Genomic DNA, 18,058 nt, shown 5'->3' with positions numbered 1-18,058 from the left:
TTGATGAAATAAAAGGCATTTTTTTTTAGATTGCAGTTGTGAGTAGCTTTCACCTTTGGAAATGCATGATTCCAGTGGAAGTAGTTCAGATTTACAAGGCAGCTGTGCGTGTGTAATGGAAGGCAGTGATATACGCTGCTGTTTAGTCAAGTAAAGCTTTGAAATAGCTGTCCACTTGAGTTGTTGGCTCTTCTGTGGCACTTGGGATGTAAGCAGGTCTTAACACTGCTGATTTCAAATGAGTCTTTGTTATATATTTCGTGTCACTGAAGTCAATGAGGCTGAAACGCATGTTAACTTGAGCATATACCTGGTTTTGGACTAGTAGTGTTTAACTGAAGTGTTTATGGAGGCATGATCTTGAATTCTTGTTTTTTTAGAAAGCTATTTAGACTGTGAGACTGTGGTTGAAATAATTACTTATTAAATGTTATAATTCCTATCCAGTTTCCAGTTAGTCTTACTGTGGAATGAGATACTGCAAAATTCCCAGGCAAAAAAATTCCCCAAAGCAAAACACAGGAATTTGCCTGAGAGGGAGTGACAAATAGAGAATGAGTGGATCAGGGCACTACTTAAAACAGATGGGTTTCTGAATGCTGTGGAAATGCAGAAGCACAGCTGAGAAATTTAGGATGAAATTATAATCACAACTGTGCTGTGCCAAATGAGGAGGTTCTGTTCTTCTTCTCTTTACCTCCTTCTCGCGTGCAGTCCGGCCTGCTCTTTGCACTGGCTCTTGTCAAACACATTGCTGAGCTCGATTCCATGGGCTAGTCTGGCCAAGACCTCTCCACTTTGTTCACTGAGTTAGTTTTCCATATTTTGGCCAGCTGAATCTGATCAGGTCCAGTAAGTCCCTGAAGATAAGAAACAGGAGAGCATGGATTTTGGCTAGCTGACCCAACTCAGTGCAATGTCCAGGTGGGTGCTGGAGGCAGGAGCGCAGGGTGGGGAGTACACAGCTGTGAACAGATGGCAGAGTTGAGGTCTTTCTTTTTTAGCAGTGGAAACCAATTCCATCAGCTCACCATGGACCATGTAGCTTCATTCACCTTTGACAGCATTCAGTTGCAATGGCTTTGTTTCTAGCATGCTGATAACTGATGCAGATATAATTACCTTTTCTGACATATATTATCACCCTGGAGATTGATGTCTGTTTTAATGAAGTGGGAGAGTAAAGTTACTTTGTGTTATCTGCAATCAAAAATGGGAATGCTTGTATTTATCCTGGGCACTTTTTGAACAAGCTGATTTCTGACAGCTTTCAATTGTTATCCTCTTTCATTGGTGATAATGATCAGCCAAATAAAAACCTGCCCGAAAAGGCATATATATATATATATACATATACATATATATATATATATATAAAGAGGCTAGTGCTTAAGGAAAATGGTAAGTTTTGTTTTGAGGAAATGCTATGTCCTTGGCGCTGGAGTTTTGTCTTAGGTTATGTTGTTCTGAGATAGTCTAGGTTATCTAGTTATTTCACTGTACAAATTACTCATTTAACGTGTTTCAGCTTAAAATATATTTCAATAACAAGACCTTGGACATCACAAAATAGGGTTTATAATACAAAGTCTGATGAAAAGAACTCTTCCAAAGATACAATGATAAGCAAATGCCAGCAAACCACAATAGATCTAACTGTGCTATGAAGACAAAGTTTTACTTTTATTTTTGTTTTATGCTTTGAACTTTGGTAGCACATGTTGGAACTTTATTCAGACTACTTTTAATTTTTTCAGTCAAATGTCAAGCCAGTATTATTTATCCTGTGAATTACACCAATGCTTACTGAAGAATTCACTAACACTGAGTTTCTACTTACTGTTTTTATCCATGCAGTAAGATATTTTAAGTGTTGCCATCTTTTGGCCAAGAAGGCCAATGGTATCCTGTGGTGCATTAGGAAGAGTGTTGTCAGCAGGTTGAGGGAGGTGATCCTGCCCCTCTACTCAGCCCTGGTGAGGCCTCATCTGGAGTCCTGTGTCCAGTTCTGGGCTCCCCAGTCCAAGAGAGACGTGGAGCTACTGGAAAGAGTCCAGTGTAGGGCTACAAAGATGATCAGAGGGCTGGAGCACCTGCGCTGTGAGGAACGGCTGCGAGAGCTGGGCCTGTTTGGCCTGGAGGAGAGAAGACTGAGGGGGGATCTGATCAATGTGTACAAGTACCTGAAGGGAGGGTGTCAAGGGGACGGGGCCAAACTCTTTTCAGTTGTCCCATGTGACAGGACAAGAGGCAATGGGCAGAAGTTGAAGCACAGGAAGTTCTGCCTGACTGTGAGGGGGAATTTCTTCCCTGTGGGAGTGACAGAGCACTGGACCAGGTTGCCCAGAGAGGTTGTGGAGTCTCCTTCTCTGGAGATCTTCAAGGCCCACCTGGATGCAACCCTGTCTGACATGCTCTAGGTGACCCTGCTGAGCAGGGAGGTTGGACTAGATGATCTCCAGAGGTCCCTTCCAACCTTATTGATTCTATGATTCTGTGATCTGACCACTGCCCAGTTGGAAGTCATTTCAAGTTTCATAAGTTTTTGGTAGTGAAGCCTAAGAATTTTGTAAATCGTATGCATGTCTAGTATATTTGCATAGCTCTGATCTTTGCATTAATATATTTTCTGGAAATATATTATGCTTTTCTTACTTCCTAGGGAAGTCAATAATTCATGGGATTTTGTTCTGTAGCACGGACTATCTGGCCTGACACAAAACCAGATAAGCATGTGGCATGAAAACAGATATTTTGGCAAAAAAAAAAAAAAAAAAAAAAAAAAAAGGTAGTATAAAACAAATTCCAGAATTACCATAGTAGAGTTACAATTCTGGAATGTGGGACAGCTCATGTAAATAAACCCTTAGCTTGCTTTGACTGCAGTTCTGGTTACTCCAGGAGAGACAAATAGAAGTTTTTTCAGTGCTCTCTTTAGCATGAATCAAAGGTTCATTTCCTATGCTGGAAGGCTTGGGAAGAGAGACTAGGGACATGCTTCATCCAGGTCTATTGGACTGAATCTTTTCCATGTTGTAGCCATGTAAAGCATGAATGATCTAGTCCTTCCAAAATTACATTCTTTTTTTTTTACTGCAGGATATAGACCTGCGAGATTATAAATTCAGCTGCCTGCATTTCATCAACATAGTGTTTTAAATATTCTTTTCCATCATAAAGGTATTTATTTTGTCTTCATTAAGCTCCCTGCCTCTTTTTGCCATAAGACAATGTGAAGTCCACTATGTATGAGATTTCTGTAAACAAAACAGTGCTTAGTTTTAAGCACTCTCAGTAAACAGTCTTTAGACTCTTTAATAAGATGTTTTAAACTTCAGAAAAGTTTGACTTTTACATTTCCCAGATGCCTGCTCTCATAGTTGATCTTGAAGTTCTACTGTAATGTCTCTGCTGTGTTTTTCAACATTTCAGCTGTTCATAATCTTAGCATTTTTGTGAGACTTGCATAGTAATAAATGAGTGTTTTCTATTATAGTTCCTTGAATGTAGACAGACTTTTGTTCTGCTATGTAAAGGACCGGCTATAATTGCCTTGTTTTATTGCTCTACAAATTTAGGATACTGGTTAGTCTCTCAGCTTTTTCATAGGCAAAGTTCTCATCATTAGTGGAAATTAATAGATCCAAAGGGCTACAAGAACTTTTGCTGCCTTTGGAAAAAATGCTATAAGAATGCAGCACAGTGATTTGCTTTTGCAATTCATTTCAATACCCTTCTTTTCAGCAGTAGCACTGTAGTGCGTGTATTAATGTAGTACATTTAAACATCAGCAGATGGGGCCCTTGTTTCCTTTGAAGAATGGTTGGTCTTTGAATTTTATTTTTTTAATGTCTGTGGCAAGAATGATTTTTTTCTTGTTATAACACATTAAATTAATGTAGCCTTTGTAGTGGATATGGATCTAAACACAGATCAGAACACCCCGAACTTTAGTGGGAAGCGAGTGTTTCCAAATCTAAATGGAGATCTAAATTTCATGGCTGGCCCTTATTTCTGTAACTGAATGAACAAAAACCTCTGCTTTGAACACCTCAGAAGTTTTTTAGGGTTTGGAAACCAACTCTCTGTCTTGTGGTTGAATCCTCCTTTCTGCTGTATTTCATAAATCTTTCTACAGGTGAAAAAAATAATGAAAACTTCTGTCTTCTCCAGAACAGGCAGCACTTTTCAAAGTTATTTACAAAACTCAGTTTCCCTTCCCCCAAGTTGAAATAATATAAAGGCTGTGTAAAAGTGAAGCAAAAGGCAATGTAAAAGTAAAAGAAAAACCAGCTTTCTTTCAACTGCTACATCTACAGGAAAAGCAAAGGGCTAAAGATAGCATATGCATTTCCGTGCCTTTCAAAGACCTTCAGTTATAAGTGGTATGGGCTGAATATTTTAGTATGGTGGAACTTTGCACCAGTAACTTTATTTCGAAGCTTGGTTGTCTCCTTAACTGTTTGGCCTAAGATGCATGCATTTAATTTGCAAGTAAAAAATTGTATGAAAGGTGAAGCAATACATGCTAATGCCTTAACCAATCTTATGAATGTATTACAAATAAATACTTGTATTTTGCAAATGGTATCACATAGTTGAGAATGACTTTTTCTGAGTTGTTAATCTCTCTGATCTAAATCAGAACCTTATTTGAATGTGGCTATAAAGTGGATTTTTAACATAGTGTATCATAGAGGGCAAATCTTTCTTATTATTGACTTGTAACACCAAAATTGCTCCTTCTGTGCCATTCCAGTTTATCATGTCAAAATGACTGCTGCTTACTTATGCCAGCTTCTGCATTTGGTAAAATGCTCACAAACTTACAGATTGCAGATTTGCGTTTTTAAAAAGCAGAATAACTAATTTTAAAAAATTCTCATATGAAGAAAACAAGCCGTGTTTGAAACATGAGGAACGCACTCCTTTCATTTACTGGATATTGTACTGGAACCCCACAGATTGATACTAAGGACTACGGAAGTCCTCCTAATTTAAGTCAAAAATTACAGAACATGGAGATATAGTTAATTGATAAAGCACATCAAATTGGTACCTCATTTATTGTTGTGTATACCTACATGTCATTGGTGCAGCCCTGATTTATGGTTATTCTTCATTTTTACTTTTGGAATTTGTGTACATTAAACAGCTTTTAAGTGCCTGGAGGTGGGGAACAGTCAAAAATTAGTAGTATTTTAATATTTTTTTTTTCTGGAGGGATGATAAGTTTTCTATCCTTAAATCTCTCTGTATGTTTGTGTTATCACAAACACCTAGTCAAGTTTGGTAAATTGAAAATAATAATCTACTCTAAAGATAGTACCATGTGCTTCTGGTTAGGACATTGTCCTTTTGCTAAAATGATGCTGAGTTTGCCAGAGGAATCAGTGAGCAAATAACAGGCATATAAGTGCAGAGCAAGAGTGGCCCCACAAAGCAGATCCCTTCTTTTGTCAGTATCGTGGTGTGGCTCATAGCTTGCCTTCTAAAATGGACCCATCTAAAACAAAACATCTCAAATAAAAGCCCAGAGCTGAGCATCCCTAACTTTGAGCATATAAAATCTGAAGTTAAATGAAAATTTCCAAAGAGCAGCCATATTGCTGACTTGACTTAACTTTGACTTTCAGCCTTTGCCATTTTAGTTTGTGCTCTACCTATCTTTGTAGCTTATTTGCCTGTGATTGGTATATTTCTGGGAGAGGTATGATATCCAAAAGGGGTTAATGCATGCAAAATATTTTGATTTCCAGTCATATTGTGGCACTTTTTAACTTTTAAATAATCTAAATGTAATTAATCTTATTTTGAGGCTGATACAATGCCAAAGTAGCTATAGGTATTCATATGATTCCTCTCTATTTCAGTGAGTAGTGAGTCAGGATCTAGGACATAAGATGTCAGTGCATCTAAATACTGTTGTGCATCATAGCCAAAATAGTTATTTGGCCTCTGTCCTATGGTGCAGACTTCACTGCATACAACTTCCTAGAAGAATAAATGGGTCAAACTGGATCACAGAGATGACTGCTGAGCACAGACAGCACCAAGACATCTCAAATTGTGTTAAACTGGCTTGCTCAGGCACTAGTAGCAGTCTAACTCTGCTCCCCCAAACTTGCTGAAAATGCTGGCTAAAACTCTGGCAAGATTTGAATCACCAGACTGAACTCCATCCTGCCGCAGCTGAGCTCCTGCCTCATTTCAGGTTTAGAAACCAAATGTTCGTGCGCTTTGCTCAGTGCTGGGTGCAGAGCAGACGTTAACCAAGAGAGGAACCAGTGCCAGAGCTGATTCCCCTGCTGGGCCCAAATTCTTCTGTGACAGTAGAATCTTAGTTCAAACTGACCAAGCATAGCTTTATTGTTTGGCTTAGCTCATATTTTAGAGAAAATAGTTTCTATATTGACTGCTTTTATTGTAGCTAATAATATGCATGGAAGCTATACTGGTTGCTCATCTAGCTGATTGAGGTTGTTAGCTCATAAGCAATACCTCTCATGGAAAGGCCGCCTCAGCTTACTATTCTGCTTGAATTAAAATGATTTTATCAGCATCGTATAGTATTAATCTCAGCCTCTTCATACTTCTCTGTACTTTATTACTGATTTTCCCTTTCCTCTGTCTCTGTCTTTGAGTATGTTTTTATCGTGATTGGGCTGAATTGGTCTGTTGTTTACACAGATATAAATATAATGGAACATAATATGATGAAGTCATTGGGGTTGCTCTGGATTTTTACTAGTGTAATTCCAGTCAAAATTTGGTTCTTTGTAGTCATCGTACAAGAGGGAAAAATTAATTTGCACATCACTTTGGCTCTAGTGGCATTTTCTTCCAAAATGGCAGGGTATTATTTTTCTGGTAAGTAAGAAATGATAGTTTCATTTGCGCCACAAAACACTCAGGAAAATATTCTTCCATATAGTACATCTTTCTTTCTGCACATGTGAAAAGGAGGTATGAAGTGCTATATATTAAGGTGTTCAGACAGTATAGAAAGATTAACCAGCATCTATTACTTGCATAGTGTATTTAGTATAAAGAGAGACTAAGATCCAAGGATAAAGTGCTGTCGTCTTATTTAAATGATTGTTATAGAGGCTCATTAACCTTTTTACTTAACACACTGTTTTTTATATCTCTTTTTAGCTGTATATTCATCACCACAAGTGATCAAATGGAATTTCACTTCCTGTTGCTCAAAGAGGAAAGAAGAGAGGGTTTAAACCAATGAGCAGCAGCAAAGAGGGGAGAAAAGGGGGATTTCTTTCTTGGAAGTAGGGAGCTCTGTTTTAGTTGGAAAATAACAGGGGGCGTAGGGCATTGGTTAGAAGAGCTTATGTCCTTAGAAATGCTAACGGTCATGACTGAATGTCCCTGAAAACTGTTCTGTACATTGCTAAGGAAAAATGAGGAGAAGGAAGGGAAAGTGGTTTGAAGAACAAGGCCTGTTTGGACACAAATAGCTTATTTACAGTAGCTTTATCTAAAAATGTCTACACTTGATCCTGCAACCTTTTCCCAATAAGTAGTCATTTCTAAGCATCCATGAGACTACTTCCTAACTGCAGTTGGGTCTTGGGTAGCACTCAGCTGTGCTCGTGAGGAGCTTGGCTGTCTCCCGGGTCAACCCGGTCCAGAGAGCAGAAAGGCTGGCATTATACCCGGTCCAGACATCAGAAAGGCTGCCATTATTTATTGTAACTTGGCATGGCCTGACTTAAAACTGCATGTTTTAAAACTTTATTTACAGCACTGTTTCTTAGCCTCGTCTTCACCACAGTATTCTAAATGAATAATGTTCAATGTTTCACAATGCTTTAAATTAATAGATAACTATTTACAACGTTAACGGTGTCTTAATGAAGATTTTTACTTAGGATTACAAACAGCTGCTGGAAATACAGTTCATCTATCATTTATAATCTTTTATTAAATTTGCACCTGGCAATGCAGCTATAGTTAAAAGTCTGTTAATTATAAGACCTCTGTTTGGGAGGACTGTAAGTCTCATTTCCAATCTTATCAGGCCTGAAGTTTGTATGCAATCTTTTCACTAAGATGAACTTCTTTCTCCTTGAAAGGGTCAACATTTAACTCCTTCCCTTCTCAATAAATAGGTAGTTACTCAATATTTACCTGAAGATGCAGAATTAGAAAAGTGCTTCCCCCCCGCTTTTTCCTTCTCTTTCTGAACCTCTCTTTGATTGGAATGAAAAAACAAATAGCAGAATAGACTTGAAAAAATAATTCGTAATAAATGATTTAACATGTGTAACTTTTTTCATTTGTGAATTGTCTGTGAGCTGCTTTTGATTCTCTCAAATGAATTTGCTATTCAAAATTATTCACCAAATACTTTATCTGAATAATTTTTGGTCTGGAGATTGTTGGCAAGCAGATTGTTGCATGTATTTGAATTTCTAATTTCAGATATCAGTCTGTATATGTTGATTAGATGTAGTAATATTTATGTTCTCTATTTGGAGGAGAAGATACTAGAACTCTTAAAACGGTCTTTGAAGCTAAATCCTGGTGTTTGCAAGTTCAGAATTGCCAGCAACTGCATATTCTCTGAGTGGTTTGGCTGGTGACTGCTCCCTGAGCGCAAACTCGCTGGACAAAGTCTAAGTCTGCTGCCTCTTTTTCAGGAATCGTTCTCTCCTTACAACAAAGCACCACAAATACACGAAAAATTTATATACGCAAAAATATGGAGATTACAAAAAAAAGTGTTAACGTAGTTTGACCTTATTTTATTAATCTTTTACTAATGTTTCTGAATGCTAACCTCCAGCAGAGAGTTCAGATTGCCTTTCTCAGGGAGCTGCCGTTGTCAGGGAAGATCAGGCTGGAGGCAGGTAAGAGGATTGGAAGAGCGTACAGGAGCTGAGGGAATAGGACTGGAAAGGGAAAGCAGAATAGCGACAGAATAAATAAACCTGTCAATTCCAAGGCCACATTAAACTGTCCAGTATTGTGTATTGTTTTAAGCTGACAAATCTAATGAAGAGTATTGGAAGGATGGGTGAGCAGAGGGAAGGATGATTCGGTATATTGTTTTTATGTAGCATGTTCATACAAACTATCTCTAACCAGCTTACCAATAATGAGATATTGCTTTGCGGAACTCAATACAATAGGTTTTACATTTGTCACACAGTAAGACATGAAAGTGTCTTTAAGAAAGGCATAGAGAAGATGACGAAGGATATAAGAGAAACAGTGCAAGTTCTGTTAGAGGGAGAGAAGCAGGAAAGTGTAGAAGAATGACTAAGGATAAATGGATAACACACACGCTGGAGCTAGAGCTGACCTGCTGGGTCATCTAGTCTGAAATCTGACAGATATCACAGGAATGCTTGCTACCTTAGAGAAGATGTTGACTGGCTTTCAGTGGGAATTAAAGCATCCAAATTTGGTTAATTTTGTGACTTTAAAGGTTCTCTTGATCCTATTTTTGGATAACATTTTATTGGTTCTTAGCTATCATCAGTACTTCGCCTTCCTTTATTGGCAGTGTATCCTGTACCAAGTGACTGGATTAATTACAATCAAAGCCTGAAGAGAAAGTTCTAAGATTGATTTAAGAATTAGTGATTTCTAGGGAGGAAAGTTGCCTCTTACTAGGTGGATTAATACATCCCAGTGAAAGAATGACCTCAGATTATTAAACATCATACTGATCTTGTTGAAAAGAGTTGTAGACGCAGTGGCCTTAATAGGTAGGTGTAGTGGTCAAGTGAATTACTGAAGTAAGTGCAGAAGAAAATTGTTACTAAAAGCATGTTTTGTTTTGCTTATTAGGTAGCTTGATAGTGACAATGGTTGTTGTCACTCTGACTGGAAGGAGTCTGTTGTCTTTTAGACATTGCTGATATTAAGAGAGGCACTGCAAAATTCTAGAAGACGCTATTGTGTTAAGAACATTGAGTAATACCTACTTCTTTTCAAAAGCACGATTAGTAGAGGGAATACTTTTGGCTATGATCACTAGGGAGTAAAGAGGAAAACCTGAAGAGAATTATGAAGAATGAAAGAAAGTTTAAAAACTCGGTGTTGACTTTAAGATTTTTAATCTTGGCAGTAAGGCAGAGATAAACTGTGGCATTGCTTTAGCTACTCATGCACCTCCACTGAAGTCAAAAGGGAATTATGCTGCTAGTAATAAGAAAGCAGAGTAAGCAGAATCTAGAGCCTTCTTAAATAACGTGGCCACCAGATTAGCAGATAACTCCTCTAGAGTCCAGTGGAACGTTGAAGCTTGCACTTTTTCAGTCTTTTTCTAGCTTGACTCACTGTTCTACTAGAGATTTTATTTTACATTTTTAATGCATTTTTTGAAAGTGCACTTTTGTCATAATACTGTTTTCTTCAGTTCCATGTGTTCTTCAGGCTTTTGAGATCTTTCTAAGCACTTTTGAGCATTGCTTTATGTACCTCTAGTAAAATCCTGCTTACTGAATCTTTTGGGTGAATATTTGCAGTTTGGATGAATAGCTGAAGGTGCACCAAATGGCGGCATTCAGAGGTATCTGACCAAGAATGATTGACAGTATCTGTAACTACTTATTATGTCAAGGCTTCAGCACACCGATTGATGGGAAATGATGTATAATAAATTAGAATGATCACACATCATTTCCCATCGATTGAAATGCCAAATCCTTTGATGGAGTAATGAGTTATGGCCAATACCACTCACTGTCTTAGTGGGAGATGGATTGCATATTCCTTCATCAATGTGATCAAACATCTACGGAATCCAAAGTACATACGTAGCACACAAGTTCCACTACATTTTCAGTATAAACTGAGAGTAATATTACAAAGTCTGTGTTGCTTCTGTGGTATTACCAGTGCTATGTGACTACATATGAAACATGGATAAATGTGAAAATGGGGCTTGAATTCATTCAATACGTACACTTTAAAGAAACATAAGCTAGATCCCTCTATTCTCCCATATGAACAGAAGACTAGGGATGAGACAAAACATATCAAAATCACATATGTAATAAATTCTAGTTAAGAAAATCCTAATTAATGAAAGCTCATTTTTTTTCCTTAGATCTTTCCAGGATTGTGTGTCCTAACAGAAATAAAACGTCACCTGTTCTGACTCAGGGAAGAGCTATATCTCTAGGAAAAGACACGGCCTCCAAATTATTAAAAGGAAAGAAAAATTTCTAGCAGCCAGTTAACTAGTGAGAAATTTCACTGCTTTTGTTGTTGTTTTTGTTGTTTTTGTATTTTTGGGGTAGTTTTTGGTATTTTTTTGGTATTTTTCTTCCCCTTAAAAATAGTCTTCATTTCCATATCAATCTGTATTTTTTAAGATTACTGATTTGTACCAACTAGTCTCTCTATCATTCTTTCTCAGGAAGGATACTTCAGTGCACATTGGTGTACACATACATATCTAATAGTATTTAAAAGGCTGCACTGTTGTATCTTTTGTCTATTCTAATTTGTATATGCTCTGTGTGACAGACATTCAGTTTTACTTCACATATGTCTTACCACCAAGGATGGTGGTCCTCTTTATTAGCTGAAAAAATAGGAGAAAGAATCTGCTAACATCCAGGGTAATGTATCTAAGGAAAATATGATATTGAACAAAAGAAAAATAAAATGAGCTTGTCTTTGACCTCATGTATTGAACAGCCAGTTATACAAATTAAAGTTAAGCAGAGGCCATTTATTTTTCTCTACTGTTCTTTTAGACTGTTGGGAAGTAGATGCAATCTTTCTCTGATAAAGATTTCTGATGTAGAAATTAGAAAAAATTATGTGAGGTAAGCTCTCTTAGGAAAGGAATTACAATGATTTTCTGCTTTTAAATCTTACTTTATTGGCCCATAGAGCTGGTTTTTGATGCACAACTACTCTGTGTTATCTGTGAGAAAATACAATGATGATGAAGAGGAAATACAGACTTGTTACGTATGTAAATGTTGTGTAAATTCATTTTGCATTGAACTATATTAAAGTGGGTATTTCTAGACAAACAGTTGCACAGCAGGGGGTGGTCAACAGAGTAATGACTGCAGTGTAAGATCAATAGACGTAAGCTAACTTTAAACCAGGTACTGATGCTGTCTTGCCAGAGCAGCAAGAGGTTTAATGTGGGCCAATTAACCCTACCTGTCATGAAGATTTTGCAGCAGGCACTGAATTTCAAAGTGCTATAGCAAGACAGCTACCAGATTAGCGCTGGCTAATTTAAGCTCTCATGAGTGTCTACGCAGCACTGCAATCACTGTTCTTACAGACTACGTAACCTCTGTGATGTGAAAGCACTGTGGTCATGCGCAGGTACTGAGTCTGCAGGCAAGTATTTGTAAATTCAGAGATGTCAGAATGTGGGTTGCTTGTGATTTTTCAGTTTTGCCTCCTTATGCCTCTGCAGTATCACGGAACCTTTAATTACATGATCATTTGCTATGTTTTTCTACAGACTCTATCTCATTCAATGCGTAACGTAGGTAGCACTCAGAAACAGCAGCAGCTTTTTAGTATTTTCGTAAGGGGAAAAGAGAAACACAATTCTACATTTACATGCAGCTCTAACATAATTCCTCTGGACCCTCAGGAAAATTTGAAAGCTGAACTTTCGCTCTTCAAATGTGTGATGGACTTTAGGACAAAGAAATCCTGCTTAACCAATCTGATAACCTTCTATGATGAAATGACTGGCTAGGTAGATGAGGGAAGAGCAGTGGACATTGTTTACCTTGACTTCAGCAAGGCTTTTGACACTGTCTCCCATACCATCCTCCTAGATAAGCTCAGGAAGTGTGGGTTAGACGAGTGGACAGTGAGGTGGGTTGAGAATTAGCTGAATGGCAGAGCTCAGAGGGTTGTCATCAGTGGAGTCCAGTTGGAGGCCTGTGGCTAGTGGCATCCCCCAGGGCTCAGTACTGGCTCCCATCCTGTTCAGCTTTTTCATCAATGACCTGGATGAGGGGATGGAGTGCCTCCTCAGCAAGTTTGCTGATGATACCAAGCTGGGAGGAGTGGCTGACACACCTGAGGGCTGTGCTGCCATGTAGAGAGGCCTGGACAGGCTGGAGAGCTGGGCAGAGAGGAACCTCCTGAGGTTCAACAAGTGCAAGTGCAGAGTCCTGCACCTAGGGAAGAATAACCGTAGGCACCAGTACAAGCTGGGGGCTGACCTTCTGGAGAGCAGCTCTGCAGAAAAGGACCTGGGAGTGCTGGTGGACAACAAGTTGACCACAAGCCAGCAATGTGCCCTTGTGGCCAGGAAGGCCAATGGTCTCCTGGGTTGCACTGTTGCCAGCAGGTCGAGGGAGGTGATCCTGCCCCTCTACTCAGCCCTGGTGAGGTCTCATCTGGAGTCCTGTGTCCAGTTCTGGGCTCCCCAGTCCAAGAGAGACATGGAGCTACTGGAGAGAGTCCAGCGTAGGGCTACAAAGATGATCAGAGGGCTGGAGCACCTGTGCTATGAGGAAAGGCTGCGAGAGCTGGGCCTCTTCAGCCTGGGGAAGAGAAGACTGAGGGAGGATCTTATCAGTGTGTGTAAGTACCTGAAGGGAGGGTGTCAAGGGGACGGGGCCAAACTCTTTTCAGTTGTCCCATGTGACAGGACAAGAGGCAATGGGCAGAAGTTGAAGCACAGGCAGTTCTGCCTGACCGTGAGGGGGAATTTCTTCCCTGTGAGAGTGACGGAGCACTGGACCAGGTTGCCCAGAGAGGCTGTGGAGTCTCCTTCTCTGGAGATCTTCAAGGCCCGCCTGGATGCAACCCTGTCGAACGTGCTCTAGGTGACCCTGCTGAGCAGGGAGGTTGGACTAGATGATCTCCAGAGGTCCCTTCCTCTGATTCCTTACTGATTCTATGATTCTATCATACATACATCAGCAGTAGGAAAAGCTTATTTTGCTGGCATGATTTGTTTAAGCTATGAACTAGATCAAATGGGTACAAGAAAATGATTCAAGGCATCTTCCTTTCTCTTCTCCATCTGTCCACCCACCCCAAAAGGCTGGCTGCCAATGGGGTTTCCATTTAGTTCCACATTATGGGCTGCCATTGTAGTTTTTTTGATAGGGCACAGACCCAGCCTTAGGTTAAAACATTGCTGTTCAGTTACTGTTTCGACATTCTTGAATAATTTGCTGACTGCTCGAGAGAGACAGGAAAAACCTTTCGTTTTCCAGAAGTTTATACAAAACGTAGGCAGAATACGGTAGGACAAAGAAAGGATACTTCTGTGGCTTAAAAACTTCTTCTCTGCTTCACTTCTGAAGCTTCTTACAACAGTGAAATTATTAGAGTTTATTATGGATACCACCAGGAAACCTTAATGTAGAGAATTATGGTAGCTACTACTGGGATAATGGGATAAACTGAAAAAGTAACAAGTATGTAATAGCTAAAGAATTAAAAGTTTGAGAACCGATTTTATATTCACATAATATATACACAGGTACATGAATAATGAGATTTTTAAAAACTCAACTTTGTGTCTTCTATTAAGATTCAAACCCAATATTTCATTTATTGCCACCTGCCTTTCATCCATTTGCTGTGTAAGAAGCTGCATTACTCATTAGCATGACAGCAGTAGAGCATACACTGTGCATAGCCTATTTCTGGAAGATTTACACCAACTTCCAAATTATTTTTAAATATTTTTATCTGTCAGGAAAGGCTAAATACATGAAATTGGTAGAGTTACAATGCTTTCTTTCTTACATCACTGTAAGTCGCAGCAGAATTTGACGTCAGATTTTTAACTTACCTCCCATGAAAACCAGTGTGGTTTGTGCATCCAAGTTCTCATTTAAATGTACATTGAGACACTGAAGTACTTTTTATAAAAGTGAATTTTTGACCAAGTACAGTAAATTGTAACAGCTTCTGACCCCGTTACAATAAATACATAATTTATCACAAGTGCTCTACTAAATACAATTTTTCTGAAGTATCTTGGAGAGGTAGTTACTTGCAATGCATATGCAATAGCCATTTTAAAATATTTAAATATTCTGGCCGTTTTATTTTTTTTTTTGGTCAAAATGGGAAAGGCACAGCAGCTTTCATAGCTGAATCAAAATCAATGTTAAATAATTACAAATGAAAGAAAAATTGTCTGAAGCTATCCAACATGTATTTTTATACATTATCTTAGAAGGTCAAAATTAAGACCAAGAAAATATGCACGAATAAAAATTACTTTGCCATATTTCAGCTATAGGTTCTTTTACTTTTTATGATTGATTAAAAAAAATCTTCAAAATGGTAAGATTGCAGGAGGACAGCAAACTCCAGGGTACTGCCTAGCTATATAGGATTCCGGTGCGTTGTTCTGTTACCAGGCTCCCCTGGATTAATTAGCACCAGTAAATTTATTAGAAGGCTTTGAACCCTTGGATAGAGAAAAATGGGTTCTCCTATTGCAAATCTCCTAATCAGCCAAACTTAAGGAAAAAAAGTTGGGATAAATTTGTCATGCTATTATTCAGGTTACCAAAGAAGCCAAAGTTCTTACAAAACACATCATGGTAAGTTAGCTGGGACAGACCATGGTGTTAATGAGGTCACACTTGGTCTGCGTTGCTGCACAGATTGACCTTGAGAATTATAGGTGTTTGAGGGCAAAAGAAATGGGAATATTAATCATACTGTATACTTTGGTCTGTATTTTTCCTACGTGTGTTATACTGGTGCATAGAAGCCCTAGTTGTAGATGCCTTTTAAACACTAAAAAGGATAGTCCCAGACCAAAAGAATTTACAATCCTGTGCATAAGCGAAGGCATCCCGTGTGGGTGCCGACTGCCACAAGTCCAGGAAAACAAGGAGACCGTTGTTTTCAATAGAGTAGACAACGGCTGTGCCTTAACAGCAGCTTTGCCATTGCCCGGTGATGTTCCCTAATGTAAGTGTTAGGGAGAAGGAGAACTTTTAGAAAAAGAATACTATATTTTTTTTTATAGGCATAGTAGTACCATTGAGTAGTACCAGCTTAGAGAGAGAGAAATGCTTTTTTAAAATTCAACAAGTCCAAGATGAAACTGTTCTCTCCTTTTGTCTGCTTCTCTGATTTGTTTCATGGGACAGGTAAAAAGTCTTGTGTCCTGCCAAGTCCATAGGTACCACTGACACTGTAGTGTTTTCTAGACAGTTCCTTGGGAAACTGTGATCATTTACAGATGAAACCTTTCAGTTTTCATTACTCAATAAAATGCACACAGGCAAGTTATGAAAATAACAGTACCTTTAAAAGCATTTCTTCAGCGCTATAATGACACTCAAATTAATTCAAGTGATTTTATTAGAGATAAAAATTATTGGAAATCCTGGTTTCTTCTATGATGCCACTAAAACTATACCTAAGTGAAACATTTTTACTTTAGATCCAGAAATAAAAACTTCTGGCATTGCTCGTCATTAGAATTTTCCCCCTCAGGCTTTGTCTTTATTAGCAGCTTTAGAGTATATTTAGCAATGTCATATGTGAAATCTCTTCTGTTTGCTAAACTAATATGGGATAAAATGTCTTTTTTTTACAGTGTTACTCATTCATTATACAAAAATGAAAGAAAATACTTTGGTGTGTATATAGAACTACTCACTATTTTTATGACAAAAGGGAGGTGACAATACACATCCCTTAGGCACCCAAGGGTATTATGTAAGAGTCATTAGCGTAATTGATACCCATATAAAGAGTATTGTATCAAACATGATTAAAATGTGCAATATATTATGGAGGTTCCAGTGTTTCAGCTGCTTTGTTATAATCCTTCTTCAGATAGATATGTTTCTGCTTTCTTGTGGAAAAATAAAATTATTTCAGAAGAAAAGATCATCTTTTCCTGCTTTACTAATTTAAGGCACCATTTGTAAAAGGCATATATTGTCCTATCTATGATTTTCTCATGTATAGTGAGATGAACATATACTGTATGTCCACTCATGCAATAACAATTTTGTCAAGACAATTCCTTGTTTTATGAAGACTTTTTATTAAGGATCATTTCCAGTCTGCTAATAGGCCTCAAATTCTTGTAATAGAATAAGATCAAGTCTCTTGATGGCATGCTATATCGTGTCAAGAAAGCTAAACTCAGAAGAATAGATTTTATGCCTGCTTACACCCCTTTTACACCAGAGTGGTAATGCTGCTTTTATTCCCCTAAGAGATGAAGGGGTGTATATTTCTAGATAGGGGTATTAGTTTTCATTTTTATCCTTTTTTTTAATGAAATTTTAAAGCACTTTTAATGTCTAGTTTTACGTATTACTTCCTTTTTTTGCTGAATGTCAAAAGAACATCTTTGTTCAAGTCCCTCCTTTGAAGATATTCTCTCATTAGTATTTTTCAGTTTTTAAAAAAAGATATTAAAAAACAATCTCTAATGTAAAAATCCTCCTATTTTCAAATAGTGGTCAGCCAGAAGGTGGTCATCAGATTAGAGGCAGTCTGCCTAAAATTCAAACTGCGAGGGATCATGTTCACAAGACAGTTTCGTATGGCCATTGCAGTTTCTAATGGATGACCAAGCATGGATTTTCTGTGTTCCTCTCTGCTCATTCCACAGAAGTGGCTATTCATGATAGCTCCAGCCCTTCAGGATGCCCTAGCTCACACTATCACAGTTTGTACTTTTTTAGATTCAGGGCACAAGACATATTTTTCTCTCTCTATTATGTATTCAGGGTAGATTGCAGGGCCTTCCAGACACGCTCCTCATTCTTTTCTGGTTACAAGCACTAAGTCCCTTGTTGCCAACTAAAAACATAAAGTATACATGTGACTCTTTTGTCATGTTTCTTGTTGCAGCCATCAGAGTTCAGAATTAATTCCACTGATAGCGTTTTTTTCTTGCTATTACTAAATTAATAATTTATAACTGTACCAAATTTAAGCTGGCATTCGCCATGACAGGCATCTGTCCCAAACACAACATATCTGGTGATTAAGCTTGAACATTTTAGTCATTTCCAAGTAACAGGTTATGAGGAGACAATTTCTCTTTCTGCCTGAAGAGTATTCTTGCAATTAATTCGTTGAAAAG

The sequence above is a fragment of the Rhea pennata genome, chromosome 8 (genome assembly GCF_028389875.1).
Source record: "Rhea pennata isolate bPtePen1 chromosome 8, bPtePen1.pri, whole genome shotgun sequence".
In the NCBI taxonomy this organism is placed as follows: domain Eukaryota; kingdom Metazoa; phylum Chordata; class Aves; order Rheiformes; family Rheidae; genus Rhea; species Rhea pennata.
Note: the sequence above shows the minus strand (reverse complement) of the source record.